This window comes from Convolutriloba macropyga, chromosome 9 (genome assembly GCF_964194025.1).
Source record: "Convolutriloba macropyga chromosome 9, txConMacr16.3, whole genome shotgun sequence".
NCBI classification, from domain to species: Eukaryota; Metazoa; Xenacoelomorpha; order Acoela; family Convolutidae; genus Convolutriloba; species Convolutriloba macropyga.
In genome coordinates this window covers 62,811,931-62,827,960 of record NC_134476.1, presented here as the reverse complement: position 1 = coordinate 62,827,960, position 16,030 = coordinate 62,811,931, and the positions used below count along the sequence as shown (strand labels likewise).

Here is a 16,030-nt window from a genome sequence, read left to right as displayed (position 1 = left end):
GAGGCTTAACTTTTTCGATCACCGAGGCTTTTTGAGGCTCTAAAATGTGTAAATATCGAATAAAAGTATTCTATGAGGTTTGAATACTCAAAAGAAAAAGCCTACAACACCTGGTGTTCCCAAGCGGTCACCCATCCAAGTACTAACCAGGCCCAATGTTGCTTAACTTCGGTGATCGGACGAGAACCGGTGCATTCAACATGGTATGGTCGTAGGCATTTGCGTAAGCGGGAGCGAATTTATATACAACAGTATTGTATTGTAGTCTTATATTCATATATAGGATTACTTTAACTGGCCGCCTTGCGGTTTGCAAAATAGTCACTTAATACATGCAATTTTAGCCACGGTTGTAATATAATTTATGCAATTCGTAGCCATACAGTGTATTATGACCAACGCACAAACTTTTTGCTTCCAACCATCCACAATACAGTGGAACGGCCCCAAAACAAGGGAGAGATGAATTGGGTCCGAGGAACCTGTTCAACCGGACATTGAACCGGAAGCATGACTTCAGTGGGTTTAGGTCGGTAATTGGGAAAATCAGTGGCGAATTGCTTTTAGCCTAATTGTTGTGATAAACTTATTACATAGGTAAGTATCAACTCTATTTGATAAGTTTTATTTGAATGCACTCTGCGTTAGCGGAGTGCAGCCTAAAGAATGGAACTCAGCGATTTGCACTAACTTAAAAGTTAGATTAATAAAGGGAAATTTTACAATTAGTATTGATGTTTCCGAGACAGTTCCAAATATCAAATATACAGTAAACGCAAGCAGGGGAACTATTAGAATGGCCTTTACAAGTATATGGGGTGTGTTTGGAGCAATGGTTATTGCTGAAATTGTCATTTACAAAAAGTATCCGCGCTCGATGAGGCTTAACTTTTTCGATCACCAAACTTTGTTTTGGCCACCAAATCGTCAATTTTAGTCCGAATTGGCTCATTTTTTGTGGGCATGCTCCACTTGAGTCATAGTTGGGGCTAAAACAAAAAAATCTGGCACAGCGAACCATTTTGGACAAGTTTTCACCAATTTCCAAAAAAGTATCCGCGCTCGATGAGGCTTAACTTTTTCGATCACCGAACTTTGTTTTGGCCACCAAATCGTCAATTTTAGTCCGAAATGGCTCATTTTTTGTGGGCATGCTCCACTTGAGCCATAGTTGGGGCTAAAACAAAAAAATCTGGCACAGCGAACCATTTTGGACAAGTTTTCACCAATTTCCAAAAAAGTATCCGCGCTCGATGAGGCTTAACTTTTTCGATCACCGAACTTTGTTTTGGCCACCAAATCGTCAATTTTAGTCCAAATTGGCTCATTTTTTGTGGGCATGCTCCACTTGAGCCATAGTTTGGGATAAAACAAAAAAATCTGGCACAGCGAATCATTTTGGACAAGTTTTTACCGATTTCCAAAAAAGTATCCGCGCTCGATGAGGCTTAACTTTTTCGATCACCGAACTTTGTTTTGGTCACCAAATCGTCAATTTTAGTCCAAATTGGCTCATTTTTTGTGGGCATGCTCCACTTGAGCCATAGTTTGGGATAAAACAAAAAAATCTGGCACAGCGAATCATTTTGGACAAGTTTTTACCGATTTCCAAAAAAGTATCCCCGCTCGATGAGGCTTAACTTTTTCGATCACCGAGGCTTTTTGAGGCTCTAAAATGTGTAAATATCGAATAAAAGTATTCTATGAGGTTTGAATACTCAAAAGAAAAAGCCTACAACACCTGGTGTTCCCAAGCGGTCACCCATCCAAGTACTAACCAGGCCCAATGTTGCTTAACTTCGGTGATCGGACGAGAACCGGTGCATTCAACATGGTATGGTCGTAGGCATTTGCGTAAGCGGGAGCGAATTTATATACAACAGTATTGTATTGTAGTCTTATATTCATATATAGGATTACTTTAACTGGCCGCCTTGCGGTTTGCAAAATAGTCACTTAATACATGCAATTTTAGCCACGGTTGTAATATAATTTATGCAATTCGTAGCCATACAGTGTATTATGACCAACGCACAAACTTTTTGCTTCCAACCATCCACAATACAGTGGAACGGCCCCAAAACAAGGGAGAGATGAATTGGGTCCGAGGAACCTGTTCAACCGGACATTGAACCGGAAGCATGACTTCAGTGGGTTTAGGTCGGTAATTGGGAAAATCAGTGGCGAATTGCTTTTAGCCTAATTGTTGTGATAAACTTATTAAATAGGTAAGTATCAACTCTATTTGATAAGTTTTATTTGAATGCACTCTGCGTTAGCGGAGTGCAGCCTAAAGAATGGAACTCAGCGATTTGCACTAACTTAAAAGTTAGATTAATAAAGGGAAATTTTACAATTAGTATTGATGTTTCCGAGACAGTTCCAAATATCAAATATACAGTAAACGCAAGCAGGGGAACTATTAGATGGCCTTTACAAGTATATGGGGTGTGTTTGGAGCAATGGTTATTGCTGAAATTGTCATTTACAAAAAGTATCCGCGCTCGATGAGGCTTAACTTTTTCGATCACCGAACTTTGTTTTGGTCACCAAATCGTCAATTTTAGTCCGAAATGGCTCATTTTTTGTGGGCATGCTCCACTTGAGTCATAGTTGGGGCTAAAACAAAAAAATCTGGCACAGCGAACCATTTTGGACAAGTTTTCACCAATTTCCAAAAAAGTATCCGCGCTCGATGAGGCTTAACTTTTTCGATCACCGAACTTTGTTTTGGCCACCAAATCGTCAATTTTAGTCCGAAATGGCTCATTTTTTGTGGGCATGCTCCACTTGAGCCATAGTTGGGGCTAAAACAAAAAAATCTGGCACAGCGAACCATTTTGGACAAGTTTTCACCAATTTCCAAAAAAGTATCCGCGCTCGATGAGGCTTAACTTTTTCGATCACCGAACTTTGTTTTGGCCACCAAATCGTCAATTTTAGTCCAAATTGGCTCATTTTTTGTGGGCATGCTCCACTTGAGCCATAGTTTGGGATAAAACAAAAAAATCTGGCACAGCGAATCATTTTGGACAAGTTTTTACCGATTTCCAAAAAAGTATCCGCGCTCGATGAGGCTTAACTTTTTCGATCACCGAACTTTGTTTTGGTCACCAAATCGTCAATTTTAGTCCAAATTGGCTCATTTTTTGTGGGCATGCTCCACTTGAGCCATAGTTTGGGATAAAACAAAAAAATCTGGCACAGCGAATCATTTTGGACAAGTTTTTACCGATTTCCAAAAAAGTATCCCCGCTCGATGAGGCTTAACTTTTTCGATCACTGAGGCTTTTTGAGGCTCTAAAATGTGTAAATATCGAATAAAAGTATTCTATGAGGTTTGAATACTCAAAAGAAAAAGCCTACAACACCTGGTGTTCCCAAGCGGTCACCCATCCAAGTACTAACCAGGCCCAATGTTGCTTAACTTCGGTGATCGGACGAGAACCGGTGCATTCAACATGGTATGGTCGTAGGCATTTGCGTAAGCGGGAGCGAATTTATATACAACAGTATTGTATTGTAGTCTTATATTCATATATAGGATTACTTTAACTGGCCGCCTTGCGGTTTGCAAAATAGTCACTTAATACATGCAATTTTAGCCACGGTTGTAATATAATTTATGCAATTCGTAGCCATACAGTGTATTATGACCAACGCACAAACTTTTTGCTTCCAACCATCCACAATACAGTGGAACGGCCCCAAAACAAGGGAGAGATGAATTGGGTCCGAGGAACCTGTTCAACCGGACATTGAACCGGAAGCATGACTTCAGTGGGTTTAGGTCGGTAATTGGGAAAATCAGTGGCGAATTGCTTTTAGCCTAATTGTTGTGATAAACTTATTAAATAGGTAAGTATCAACTCTATTTGATAAGTTTTATTTGAATGCACTCTGCGTTAGCGGAGTGCAGCCTAAAGAATGGAACTCAGCGATTTGCACTAACTTAAAAGTTAGATTAATAAAGGGAAATTTTACAATTAGTATTGATGTTTCCGAGACAGTTCCAAATATCAAATATACAGTAAACGCAAGCAGGGGAACTATTAGATGGCCTTTACAAGTATATGGGGTGTGTTTGGAGCAATGGTTATTGCTGAAATTGTCATTTACAAAAAGTATCCGCGCTCGATGAGGCTTAACTTTTTCGATCACCGAACTTTGTTTTGGTCACCAAATCGTCAATTTTAGTCCGAAATGGCTCATTTTTTGTGGGCATGCTCCACTTGAGTCATAGTTGGGGCTAAAACAAAAAAATCTGGCACAGCGAACCATTTTGGACAAGTTTTCACCAATTTCCAAAAAAGTATCCGCGCTCGATGAGGCTTAACTTTTTCGATCACCGAACTTTGTTTTGGCCACCAAATCGTCAATTTTAGTCCGAAATGGCTCATTTTTTGTGGGCATGCTCCACTTGAGCCATAGTTGGGGCTAAAACAAAAAAATCTGGCACAGCGAACCATTTTGGACAAGTTTTCACCAATTTCCAAAAAAGTATCCGCGCTCGATGAGGCTTAACTTTTTCGATCACCGAACTTTGTTTTGGCCACCAAATCGTCAATTTTAGTCCAAATTGGCTCATTTTTTGTGGGCATGCTCCACTTGAGCCATAGTTTGGGATAAAACAAAAAAATCTGGCACAGCGAATCATTTTGGACAAGTTTTTACCGATTTCCAAAAAAGTATCCGCGCTCGATGAGGCTTAACTTTTTCGATCACCGAACTTTGTTTTGGTCACCAAATCGTCAATTTTAGTCCAAATTGGCTCATTTTTTGTGGGCATGCTCCACTTGAGCCATAGTTTGGGATAAAACAAAAAAATCTGGCACAGCGAATCATTTTGGACAAGTTTTTACCGATTTCCAAAAAAGTATCCCCGCTCGATGAGGCTTAACTTTTTCGATCACCGAGGCTTTTTGAGGCTCTAAAATGTGTAAATATCGAATAAAAGTATTCTATGAGGTTTGAATACTCAAAAGAAAAAGCCTACAACACCTGGTGTTCCCAAGCGGTCACCCATCCAAGTACTAACCAGGCCCAATGTTGCTTAACTTCGGTGATCGGACGAGAACCGGTGCATTCAACATGGTATGGTCGTAGGCATTTGCGTAAGCGGGAGCGAATTTATATACAACAGTATTGTATTGTAGTCTTATATTCATATATAGGATTACTTTAACTGGCCGCCTTGCGGTTTGCAAAATAGTCACTTAATACATGCAATTTTAGCCACGGTTGTAATATAATTTATGCAATTCGTAGCCATACAGTGTATTATGACCAACGCACAAACTTTTTGCTTCCAACCATCCACAATACAGTGGAACGGCCCCAAAACAAGGGAGAGATGAATTGGGTCCGAGGAACCTGTTCAACCGGACATTGAACCGGAAGCATGACTTCAGTGGGTTTAGGTCGGTAATTGGGAAAATCAGTGGCGAATTGCTTTTAGCCTAATTGTTGTGATAAACTTATTAAATAGGTAAGTATCAACTCTATTTGATAAGTTTTATTTGAATGCACTCTGCGTTAGCGGAGTGCAGCCTAAAGAATGGAACTCAGCGATTTGCACTAACTTAAAAGTTAGATTAATAAAGGGAAATTTTACAATTAGTATTGATGTTTCCGAGACAGTTCCAAATATCAAATATACAGTAAACGCAAGCAGGGGAACTATTAGATGGCCTTTACAAGTATATGGGGTGTGTTTGGAGCAATGGTTATTGCTGAAATTGTCATTTACAAAAAGTATCCGCGCTCGATGAGGCTTAACTTTTTCGATCACCGAACTTTGTTTTGGTCACCAAATCGTCAATTTTAGTCCGAAATGGCTCATTTTTTGTGGGCATGCTCCACTTGAGTCATAGTTGGGGCTAAAACAAAAAAATCTGGCACAGCGAACCATTTTGGACAAGTTTTCACCAATTTCCAAAAAAGTATCCGCGCTCGATGAGGCTTAACTTTTTCGATCACCGAACTTTGTTTTGGCCACCAAATCGTCAATTTTAGTCCGAAATGGCTCATTTTTTGTGGGCATGCTCCACTTGAGCCATAGTTGGGGCTAAAACAAAAAAATCTGGCACAGCGAACCATTTTGGACAAGTTTTCACCAATTTCCAAAAAAGTATCCGCGCTCGATGAGGCTTAACTTTTTCGATCACCGAACTTTGTTTTGGCCACCAAATCGTCAATTTTAGTCCAAATTGGCTCATTTTTTGTGGGCATGCTCCACTTGAGCCATAGTTTGGGATAAAACAAAAAAATCTGGCACAGCGAACCATTTTGGACAAGTTTTCACCAATTTCCAAAAAAGTATCCGCGCTCGATGAGGCTTAACTTTTTCGATCACCGAACTTTGTTTTGGCCACCAAATCGTCAATTTTAGTCCGAAATGGCTCATTTTTTGTGGGCATGCTCCACTTGAGCCATAGTTGGGGCTAAAACAAAAAAATCTGGCACAGCGAACCATTTTGGACAAGTTTTCACCAATTTCCAAAAAAGTATCCGCGCTCGATGAGGCTTAACTTTTTCGATCACCGAACTTTGTTTTGGCCACCAAATCGTCAATTTTAGTCCAAATTGGCTCATTTTTTGTGGGCATGCTCCACTTGAGCCATAGTTTGGGATAAAACAAAAAAATCTGGCACAGCGAACCATTTTGGACAAGTTTTCACCAATTTCCAAAAAAGTATCCGCGCTCGATGAGGCTTAACTTTTTCGATCACCGAACTTTGTTTTGGCCACCAAATCGTCAATTTTAGTCCGAAATGGCTCATTTTTTGTGGGCATGCTCCACTTGAGCCATAGTTGGGGCTAAAACAAAAAAATCTGGCACAGCGAACCATTTTGGACAAGTTTTCACCAATTTCCAAAAAAGTATCCGCGCTCGATGAGGCTTAACTTTTTCGATCACCGAACTTTGTTTTGGCCACCAAATCGTCAATTTTAGTCCAAATTGGCTCATTTTTTGTGGGCATGCTCCACTTGAGCCATAGTTTGGGATAAAACAAAAAAATCTGGCACAGCGAACCATTTTGGACAAGTTTTCACCAATTTCCAAAAAAGTATCCGCGCTCGATGAGGCTTAACTTTTTCGATCACCGAACTTTGTTTTGGCCACCAAATCGTCAATTTTAGTCCGAAATGGCTCATTTTTTGTGGGCATGCTCCACTTGAGCCATAGTTGGGGCTAAAACAAAAAAATCTGGCACAGCGAACCATTTTGGACAAGTTTTCACCAATTTCCAAAAAAGTATCCGCGCTCGATGAGGCTTAACTTTTTCGATCACCGAACTTTGTTTTGGCCACCAAATCGTCAATTTTAGTCCAAATTGGCTCATTTTTTGTGGGCATGCTCCACTTGAGCCATAGTTTGGGATAAAACAAAAAAATCTGGCACAGCGAACCATTTTGGACAAGTTTTCACCAATTTCCAAAAAAGTATCCGCGCTCGATGAGGCTTAACTTTTTCGATCACCGAACTTTGTTTTGGCCACCAAATCGTCAATTTTAGTCCGAAATGGCTCATTTTTTGTGGGCATGCTCCACTTGAGCCATAGTTGGGGCTAAAACAAAAAAATCTGGCACAGCGAACCATTTTGGACAAGTTTTCACCAATTTCCAAAAAAGTATCCGCGCTCGATGAGGCTTAACTTTTTCGATCACCGAACTTTGTTTTGGCCACCAAATCGTCAATTTTAGTCCAAATTGGCTCATTTTTTGTGGGCATGCTCCACTTGAGCCATAGTTTGGGATAAAACAAAAAAATCTGGCACAGCGAACCATTTTGGACAAGTTTTCACCAATTTCCAAAAAAGTATCCGCGCTCGATGAGGCTTAACTTTTTCGATCACCGAACTTTGTTTTGGCCACCAAATCGTCAATTTTAGTCCAAATTGGCTCATTTTTTGTGGGCATGCTCCACTTGAGCCATAGTTTGGGATAAAACAAAAAAATCTGGCACAGCGAATCATTTTGGACAAGTTTTTACCGATTTCCAAAAAAGTATCCGCGCTCGATGAGGCTTAACTTTTTCGATCACCGAACTTTGTTTTGGTCACCAAATCGTCAATTTTAGTCCAAATTGGCTCATTTTTTGTGGGCATGCTCCACTTGAGCCATAGTTTGGGATAAAACAAAAAAATCTGGCACAGCGAATCATTTTGGACAAGTTTTTACCGATTTCCAAAAAAGTATCCCCGCTCGATGAGGCTTAACTTTTTCGATCACCGAGGCTTTTTGAGGCTCTAAAATGTGTAAATATCGAATAAAAGTATTCTATGAGGTTTGAATACTCAAAAGAAAAAGCCTACAACACCTGGTGTTCCCAAGCGGTCACCCATCCAAGTACTAACCAGGCCCAATGTTGCTTAACTTCGGTGATCGGACGAGAACCGGTGCATTCAACATGGTATGGTCGTAGGCATTTGCGTAAGCGGGAGCGAATTTATATACAACAGTATTGTATTGTAGTCTTATATTCATATATAGGATTACTTTAACTGGCCGCCTTGCGGTTTGCAAAATAGTCACTTAATACATGCAATTTTAGCCACGGTTGTAATATAATTTATGCAATTCGTAGCCATACAGTGTATTATGACCAACGCACAAACTTTTTGCTTCCAACCATCCACAATACAGTGGAACGGCCCCAAAACAAGGGAGAGATGAATTGGGTCCGAGGAACCTGTTCAACCGGACATTGAACCGGAAGCATGACTTCAGTGGGTTTAGGTCGGTAATTGGGAAAATCAGTGGCGAATTGCTTTTAGCCTAATTGTTGTGATAAACTTATTAAATAGGTAAGTATCAACTCTATTTGATAAGTTTTATTTGAATGCACTCTGCGTTAGCGGAGTGCAGCCTAAAGAATGGAACTCAGCGATTTGCACTAACTTAAAAGTTAGATTAATAAAGGGAAATTTTACAATTAGTATTGATGTTTCCGAGACAGTTCCAAATATCAAATGTACAGTAAACGCAAGCAGGGGAACTATTAGAATGGCCTTTACAAGTATATGGGGTGTGTTTGGAGCAATGGTTATTGCTGAAATTGTCATTTACAAAAAGTATCCGCGCTCGATGAGGCTTAACTTTTTCGATCACCAAACTTTGTTTTGGCCACCAAATCGTCAATTTTAGTCCGAATTGGCTCATTTTTTGTGGGCATGCTCCACTTGAGTCATAGTTGGGGCTAAAACAAAAAAATCTGGCACAGCGAACCATTTTGGACAAGTTTTCACCAATTTCCAAAAAAGTATCCGCGCTCGATGAGGCTTAACTTTTTCGATCACCGAACTTTGTTTTGGCCACCAAATCGTCAATTTTAGTCCGAAATGGCTCATTTTTTGTGGGCATGCTCTACTTGAGCCATAGTTGGGGCTAAAACAAAAAAATCTGGCACAGCGAACCATTTTGGACAAGTTTTCACCAATTTCCAAAAAAGTATCCGCGCTCGATGAGGCTTAACTTTTTCGATCACCGAACTTTGTTTTGGCCACCAAATCGTCAATTTTAGTCCAAATTGGCTCATTTTTTGTGGGCATGCTCCACTTGAGCCATAGTTTGGGATAAAACAAAAAAATCTGGCACAGCGAATCATTTTGGACAAGTTTTTACCGATTTCCAAAAAAGTATCCGCGCTCGATGAGGCTTAACTTTTTCGATCACCGAACTTTGTTTTGGTCACCAAATCGTCAATTTTAGTCCAAATTGGCTCATTTTTTGTGGGCATGCTCCACTTGAGCCATAGTTTGGGATAAAACAAAAAAATCTGGCACAGCGAATCATTTTGGACAAGTTTTTACCGATTTCCAAAAAAGTATCCCCGCTCGATGAGGCTTAACTTTTTCGATCACCGAGGCTTTTTGAGGCTCTAAAATGTGTAAATATCGAATAAAAGTATTCTATGAGGTTTGAATACTCAAAAGAAAAAGCCTACAACACCTGGTGTTCCCAAGCGGTCACCCATCCAAGTACTAACCAGGCCCAATGTTGCTTAACTTCGGTGATCGGACGAGAACCGGTGCATTCAACATGGTATGGTCGTAGGCATTTGCGTAAGCGGGAGCGAATTTATATACAACAGTATTGTATTGTAGTCTTATATTCATATATAGGATTACTTTAACTGGCCGCCTTGCGGTTTGCAAAATAGTCACTTAATACATGCAATTTTAGCCACGGTTGTAATATAATTTATGCAATTCGTAGCCATACAGTGTATTATGACCAACGCACAAACTTTTTGCTTCCAACCATCCACAATACAGTGGAACGGCCCCAAAACAAGGGAGAGATGAATTGGGTCCGAGGAACCTGTTCAACCGGACATTGAACGGGAAGCATGACTTCAGTGGGTTTAGGTCGGTAATTGGGAAAATCAGTGGCGAATTGCTTTTAGCCTAATTGTTGTGATAAACTTATTAAATAGGTAAGTATCAACTCTATTTGATAAGTTTTATTTGAATGCACTCTGCGTTAGCGGAGTGCAGCCTAAAGAATGGAACTCAGCGATTTGCACTAACTTAAAAGTTAGATTAATAAAGGGAAATTTTACAATTAGTATTGATGTTTCCGAGACAGTTCCAAATATCAAATGTACAGTAAACGCAAGCAGGGGAACTATTAGAATGGCCTTTACAAGTATATGGGGTGTGTTTGGAGCAATGGTTATTGCTGAAATTGTCATTTACAAAAAGTATCCGCGCTCGATGAGGCTTAACTTTTTCGATCACCAAACTTTGTTTTGGCCACCAAATCGTCAATTTTAGTCCGAATTGGCTCATTTTTTGTGGGCATGCTCCACTTGAGTCATAGTTGGGGCTAAAACAAAAAAATCTGGCACAGCGAACCATTTTGGACAAGTTTTCACCAATTTCCAAAAAAGTATCCGCGCTCGATGAGGCTTAACTTTTTCGATCACCGAACTTTGTTTTGGCCACCAAATCGTCAATTTTAGTCCGAAATGGCTCATTTTTTGTGGGCATGCTCTACTTGAGCCATAGTTGGGGCTAAAACAAAAAAATCTGGCACAGCGAACCATTTTGGACAAGTTTTCACCAATTTCCAAAAAAGTATCCGCGCTCGATGAGGCTTAACTTTTTCGATCACCGAACTTTGTTTTGGCCACCAAATCGTCAATTTTAGTCCAAATTGGCTCATTTTTTGTGGGCATGCTCCACTTGAGCCATAGTTTGGGATAAAACAAAAAAATCTGGCACAGCGAATCATTTTGGACAAGTTTTTACCGATTTCCAAAAAAGTATCCGCGCTCGATGAGGCTTAACTTTTTCGATCACCGAACTTTGTTTTGGTCACCAAATCGTCAATTTTAGTCCAAATTGGCTCATTTTTTGTGGGCATGCTCCACTTGAGCCATAGTTTGGGATAAAACAAAAAAATCTGGCACAGCGAATCATTTTGGACAAGTTTTTACCGATTTCCAAAAAAGTATCCCCGCTCGATGAGGCTTAACTTTTTCGATCACCGAGGCTTTTTGAGGCTCTAAAATGTGTAAATATCGAATAAAAGTATTCTATGAGGTTTGAATACTCAAAAGAAAAAGCCTACAACACCTGGTGTTCCCAAGCGGTCACCCATCCAAGTACTAACCAGGCCCAATGTTGCTTAACTTCGGTGATCGGACGAGAACCGGTGCATTCAACATGGTATGGTCGTAGGCATTTGCGTAAGCGGGAGCGAATTTATATACAACAGTATTGTATTGTAGTCTTATATTCATATATAGGATTACTTTAACTGGCCGCCTTGCGGTTTGCAAAATAGTCACTTAATACATGCAATTTTAGCCACGGTTGTAATATAATTTATGCAATTCGTAGCCATACAGTGTATTATGACCAACGCACAAACTTTTTGCTTCCAACCATCCACAATACAGTGGAACGGCCCCAAAACAAGGGAGAGATGAATTGGGTCCGAGGAACCTGTTCAACCGGACATTGAACGGGAAGCATGACTTCAGTGGGTTTAGGTCGGTAATTGGGAAAATCAGTGGCGAATTGCTTTTAGCCTAATTGTTGTGATAAACTTATTAAATAGGTAAGTATCAACTCTATTTGATAAGTTTTATTTGAATGCACTCTGCGTTAGCGGAGTGCAGCCTAAAGAATGGAACTCAGCGATTTGCACTAACTTAAAAGTTAGATTAATAAAGGGAAATTTTACAATTAGTATTGATGTTTCCGAGACAGTTCCAAATATCAAATGTACAGTAAACGCAAGCAGGGGAACTATTAGAATGGCCTTTACAAGTATATGGGGTGTGTTTGGAGCAATGGTTATTGCTGAAATTGTCATTTACAAAAAGTATCCGCGCTCGATGAGGCTTAACTTTTTCGATCACCAAACTTTGTTTTGGCCACCAAATCGTCAATTTTAGTCCGAATTGGCTCATTTTTTGTGGGCATGCTCCACTTGAGTCATAGTTGGGGCTAAAACAAAAAAATCTGGCACAGCGAACCATTTTGGACAAGTTTTCACCAATTTCCAAAAAAGTATCCGCGCTCGATGAGGCTTAACTTTTTCGATCACCGAACTTTGTTTTGGCCACCAAATCGTCAATTTTAGTCCGAAATGGCTCATTTTTTGTGGGCATGCTCTACTTGAGCCATAGTTGGGGCTAAAACAAAAAAATCTGGCACAGCGAACCATTTTGGACAAGTTTTCACCAATTTCCAAAAAAGTATCCGCGCTCGATGAGGCTTAACTTTTTCGATCACCGAACTTTGTTTTGGCCACCAAATCGTCAATTTTAGTCCAAATTGGCTCATTTTTTGTGGGCATGCTCCACTTGAGCCATAGTTTGGGATAAAACAAAAAAATCTGGCACAGCGAATCATTTTGGACAAGTTTTTACCGATTTCCAAAAAAGTATCCGCGCTCGATGAGGCTTAACTTTTTCGATCACCGAACTTTGTTTTGGTCACCAAATCGTCAATTTTAGTCCAAATTGGCTCATTTTTTGTGGGCATGCTCCACTTGAGCCATAGTTTGGGATAAAACAAAAAAATCTGGCACAGCGAATCATTTTGGACAAGTTTTTACCGATTTCCAAAAAAGTATCCCCGCTCGATGAGGCTTAACTTTTTCGATCACCGAGGCTTTTTGAGGCTCTAAAATGTGTAAATATCGAATAAAAGTATTCTATGAGGTTTGAATACTCAAAAGAAAAAGCCTACAACACCTGGTGTTCCCAAGCGGTCACCCATCCAAGTACTAACCAGGCCCAATGTTGCTTAACTTCGGTGATCGGACGAGAACCGGTGCATTCAACATGGTATGGTCGTAGGCATTTGCGTAAGCGGGAGCGAATTTATATACAACAGTATTGTATTGTAGTCTTATATTCATATATAGGATTACTTTAACTGGCCGCCTTGCGGTTTGCAAAATAGTCACTTAATACATGCAATTTTAGCCACGGTTGTAATATAATTTATGCAATTCGTAGCCATACAGTGTATTATGACCAACGCACAAACTTTTTGCTTCCAACCATCCACAATACAGTGGAACGGCCCCAAAACAAGGGAGAGATGAATTGGGTCCGAGGAACCTGTTCAACCGGACATTGAACGGGAAGCATGACTTCAGTGGGTTTAGGTCGGTAATTGGGAAAATCAGTGGCGAATTGCTTTTAGCCTAATTGTTGTGATAAACTTATTAAATAGGTAAGTATCAACTCTATTTGATAAGTTTTATTTGAATGCACTCTGCGTTAGCGGAGTGCAGCCTAAAGAATGGAACTCAGCGATTTGCACTAACTTAAAAGTTAGATTAATAAAGGGAAATTTTACAATTAGTATTGATGTTTCCGAGACAGTTCCAAATATCAAATATACAGTAAACGCAAGCAGGGGAACTATTAGATGGCCTTTACAAGTATATGGGGTGTGTTTGGAGCAATGGTTATTGCTGAAATTGTCATTTACAAAAAGTATCCGCGCTCGATGAGGCTTAACTTTTTCGATCACCGAACTTTGTTTTGGTCACCAAATCGTCAATTTTAGTCCGAAACGGCTCATTTTTTGTGGGCATGCTCCACTTGAGTCATAGTTGGGGCTAAAACAAAAAAATCTGGCACAGCGAACCATTTTGGACAAGTTTTCACCAATTTCCAAAAAAGTATCCGCGCTCGATGAGGCTTAACTTTTTCGATCACCGAACTTTGTTTTGGCCACCAAATCGTCAATTTTAGTCCGAAATGGCTCATTTTTTGTGGGCATGCTCCACTTGAGCCATAGTTGGGGCTAAAACAAAAAAATCTGGCACAGCGAACCATTTTGGACAAGTTTTCACCAATTTCCAAAAAAGTATCCGCGCTCGATGAGGCTTAACTTTTTCGATCACCGAACTTTGTTTTGGCCACCAAATCGTCAATTTTAGTCCAAATTGGCTCATTTTTTGTGGGCATGCTCCACTTGAGCCATAGTTTGGGATAAAACAAAAAAATCTGGCACAGCGAATCATTTTGGACAAGTTTTTACCGATTTCCAAAAAAGTATCCGCGCTCGATGAGGCTTAACTTTTTCGATCACCGAACTTTGTTTTGGTCACCAAATCGTCAATTTTAGTCCAAATTGGCTCATTTTTTGTGGGCATGCTCCACTTGAGCCATAGTTTGGGATAAAACAAAAAAATCTGGCACAGCGAATCATTTTGGACAAGTTTTTACCGATTTCCAAAAAAGTATCCCCGCTCGATGAGGCTTAACTTTTTCGATCACCGAGGCTTTTTGAGGCTCTAAAATGTGTAAATATCGAATAAAAGTATTCTATGAGGTTTGAATACTCAAAAGAAAAAGCCTACAACACCTGGTGTTCCCAAGCGGTCACCCATCCAAGTACTAACCAGGCCCAATGTTGCTTAACTTCGGTGATCGGACGAGAACCGGTGCATTCAACATGGTATGGTCGTAGGCATTTGCGTAAGCGGGAGCGAATTTATATACAACAGTATTGTATTGTAGTCTTATATTCATATATAGGATTACTTTAACTGGCCGCCTTGCGGTTTGCAAAATAGTCACTTAATACATGCAATTTTAGCCACGGTTGTAATATAATTTATGCAATTCGTAGCCATACAGTGTATTATGACCAACGCACAAACTTTTTGCTTCCAACCATCCACAATACAGTGGAACGGCCCCAAAACAAGGGAGAGATGAATTGGGTCCGAGGAACCTGTTCAACCGGACATTGAACCGGAAGCATGACTTCAGTGGGTTTAGGTCGGTAATTGGGAAAATCAGTGGCGAATTGCTTTTAGCCTAATTGTTGTGATAAACTTATTAAATAGGTAAGTATCAACTCTATTTGATAAGTTTTATTTGAATGCACTCTGCGTTAGCGGAGTGCAGCCTAAAGAATGGAACTCAGCGATTTGCACTAACTTAAAAGTTAGATTAATAAAGGGAAATTTTACAATTAGTATTGATGTTTCCGAGACAGTTCCAAATATCAAATGTACAGTAAACGCAAGCAGGGGAACTATTAGAATGGCCTTTACAAGTATATGGGGTGTGTTTGGAGCAATGGTTATTGCTGAAATTGTCATTTACAAAAAGTATCCGCGCTCGATGAGGCTTAACTTTTTCGATCACCAAACTTTGTTTTGGCCACCAAATCGTCAATTTTAGTCCGAATTGGCTCATTTTTTGTGGGCATGCTCCACTTGAGTCATAGTTGGGGCTAAAACAAAAAAATCTGGCACAGCGAACCATTTTGGACAAGTTTTCACCAATTTCCAAAAAAGTATCCGCGCTCGATGAGGCTTAACTTTTTCGATCACCGAACTTTGTTTTGGCCACCAAATCGTCAATTTTAGTCCGAAATGGCTCATTTTTTGTGGGCATGCTCTACTTGAGCCATAGTTGGGGCTAAAACAAAAAAATCTGGCACAGCGAACCATTTTGGACAAGTTTTCACCAATTTCCAAAAAAGTATCCGCGCTCGATGAGGCTTAACTTTTTCGATCACCGAACTTTGTTTTGGCC

At 40.0% G+C, this 16,030-nt stretch overlaps 9 non-coding genes across 9 annotated transcripts; all 9 read right to left on the bottom strand.

Moving 5' to 3' along the window:
• Positions 1–98: 98 nt before the first annotated feature.
• On the bottom strand, positions 99–217 carry LOC142347698 (5S ribosomal RNA). The gene has a single exon (XR_012760678.1). It is a non-coding gene; the product is annotated as a 5S ribosomal RNA (ribosomal RNA).
• Positions 218–1,729: 1,512 nt separating this feature from the next.
• Positions 1,730–1,848, bottom strand: LOC142347696 (5S ribosomal RNA). Its single transcript, XR_012760676.1, has one exon. It is a non-coding gene; the product is annotated as a 5S ribosomal RNA (ribosomal RNA).
• Positions 1,849–3,359: 1,511 nt separating this feature from the next.
• On the bottom strand, positions 3,360–3,478 carry LOC142347695 (5S ribosomal RNA). Its single transcript, XR_012760675.1, has one exon. It is a non-coding gene; the product is annotated as a 5S ribosomal RNA (ribosomal RNA).
• Positions 3,479–4,989: 1,511 nt separating this feature from the next.
• Positions 4,990–5,108, bottom strand: LOC142347694 (5S ribosomal RNA). The gene has a single exon (XR_012760674.1). It is a non-coding gene; the product is annotated as a 5S ribosomal RNA (ribosomal RNA).
• Positions 5,109–8,311: 3,203 nt separating this feature from the next.
• LOC142347692 (5S ribosomal RNA) lies at positions 8,312–8,430 on the bottom strand. The gene has a single exon (XR_012760673.1). It is a non-coding gene; the product is annotated as a 5S ribosomal RNA (ribosomal RNA).
• Positions 8,431–9,942: 1,512 nt separating this feature from the next.
• On the bottom strand, positions 9,943–10,061 carry LOC142347691 (5S ribosomal RNA). Its single transcript, XR_012760672.1, has one exon. It is a non-coding gene; the product is annotated as a 5S ribosomal RNA (ribosomal RNA).
• Positions 10,062–11,573: 1,512 nt separating this feature from the next.
• Positions 11,574–11,692, bottom strand: LOC142347690 (5S ribosomal RNA). The gene has a single exon (XR_012760671.1). It is a non-coding gene; the product is annotated as a 5S ribosomal RNA (ribosomal RNA).
• Positions 11,693–13,204: 1,512 nt separating this feature from the next.
• On the bottom strand, positions 13,205–13,323 carry LOC142347689 (5S ribosomal RNA). The gene has a single exon (XR_012760670.1). It is a non-coding gene; the product is annotated as a 5S ribosomal RNA (ribosomal RNA).
• A 1,511-nt stretch (positions 13,324–14,834) lies between these two features.
• Positions 14,835–14,953, bottom strand: LOC142347688 (5S ribosomal RNA). Its single transcript, XR_012760669.1, has one exon. It is a non-coding gene; the product is annotated as a 5S ribosomal RNA (ribosomal RNA).
• Positions 14,954–16,030: the final 1,077 nt, after the last annotated feature.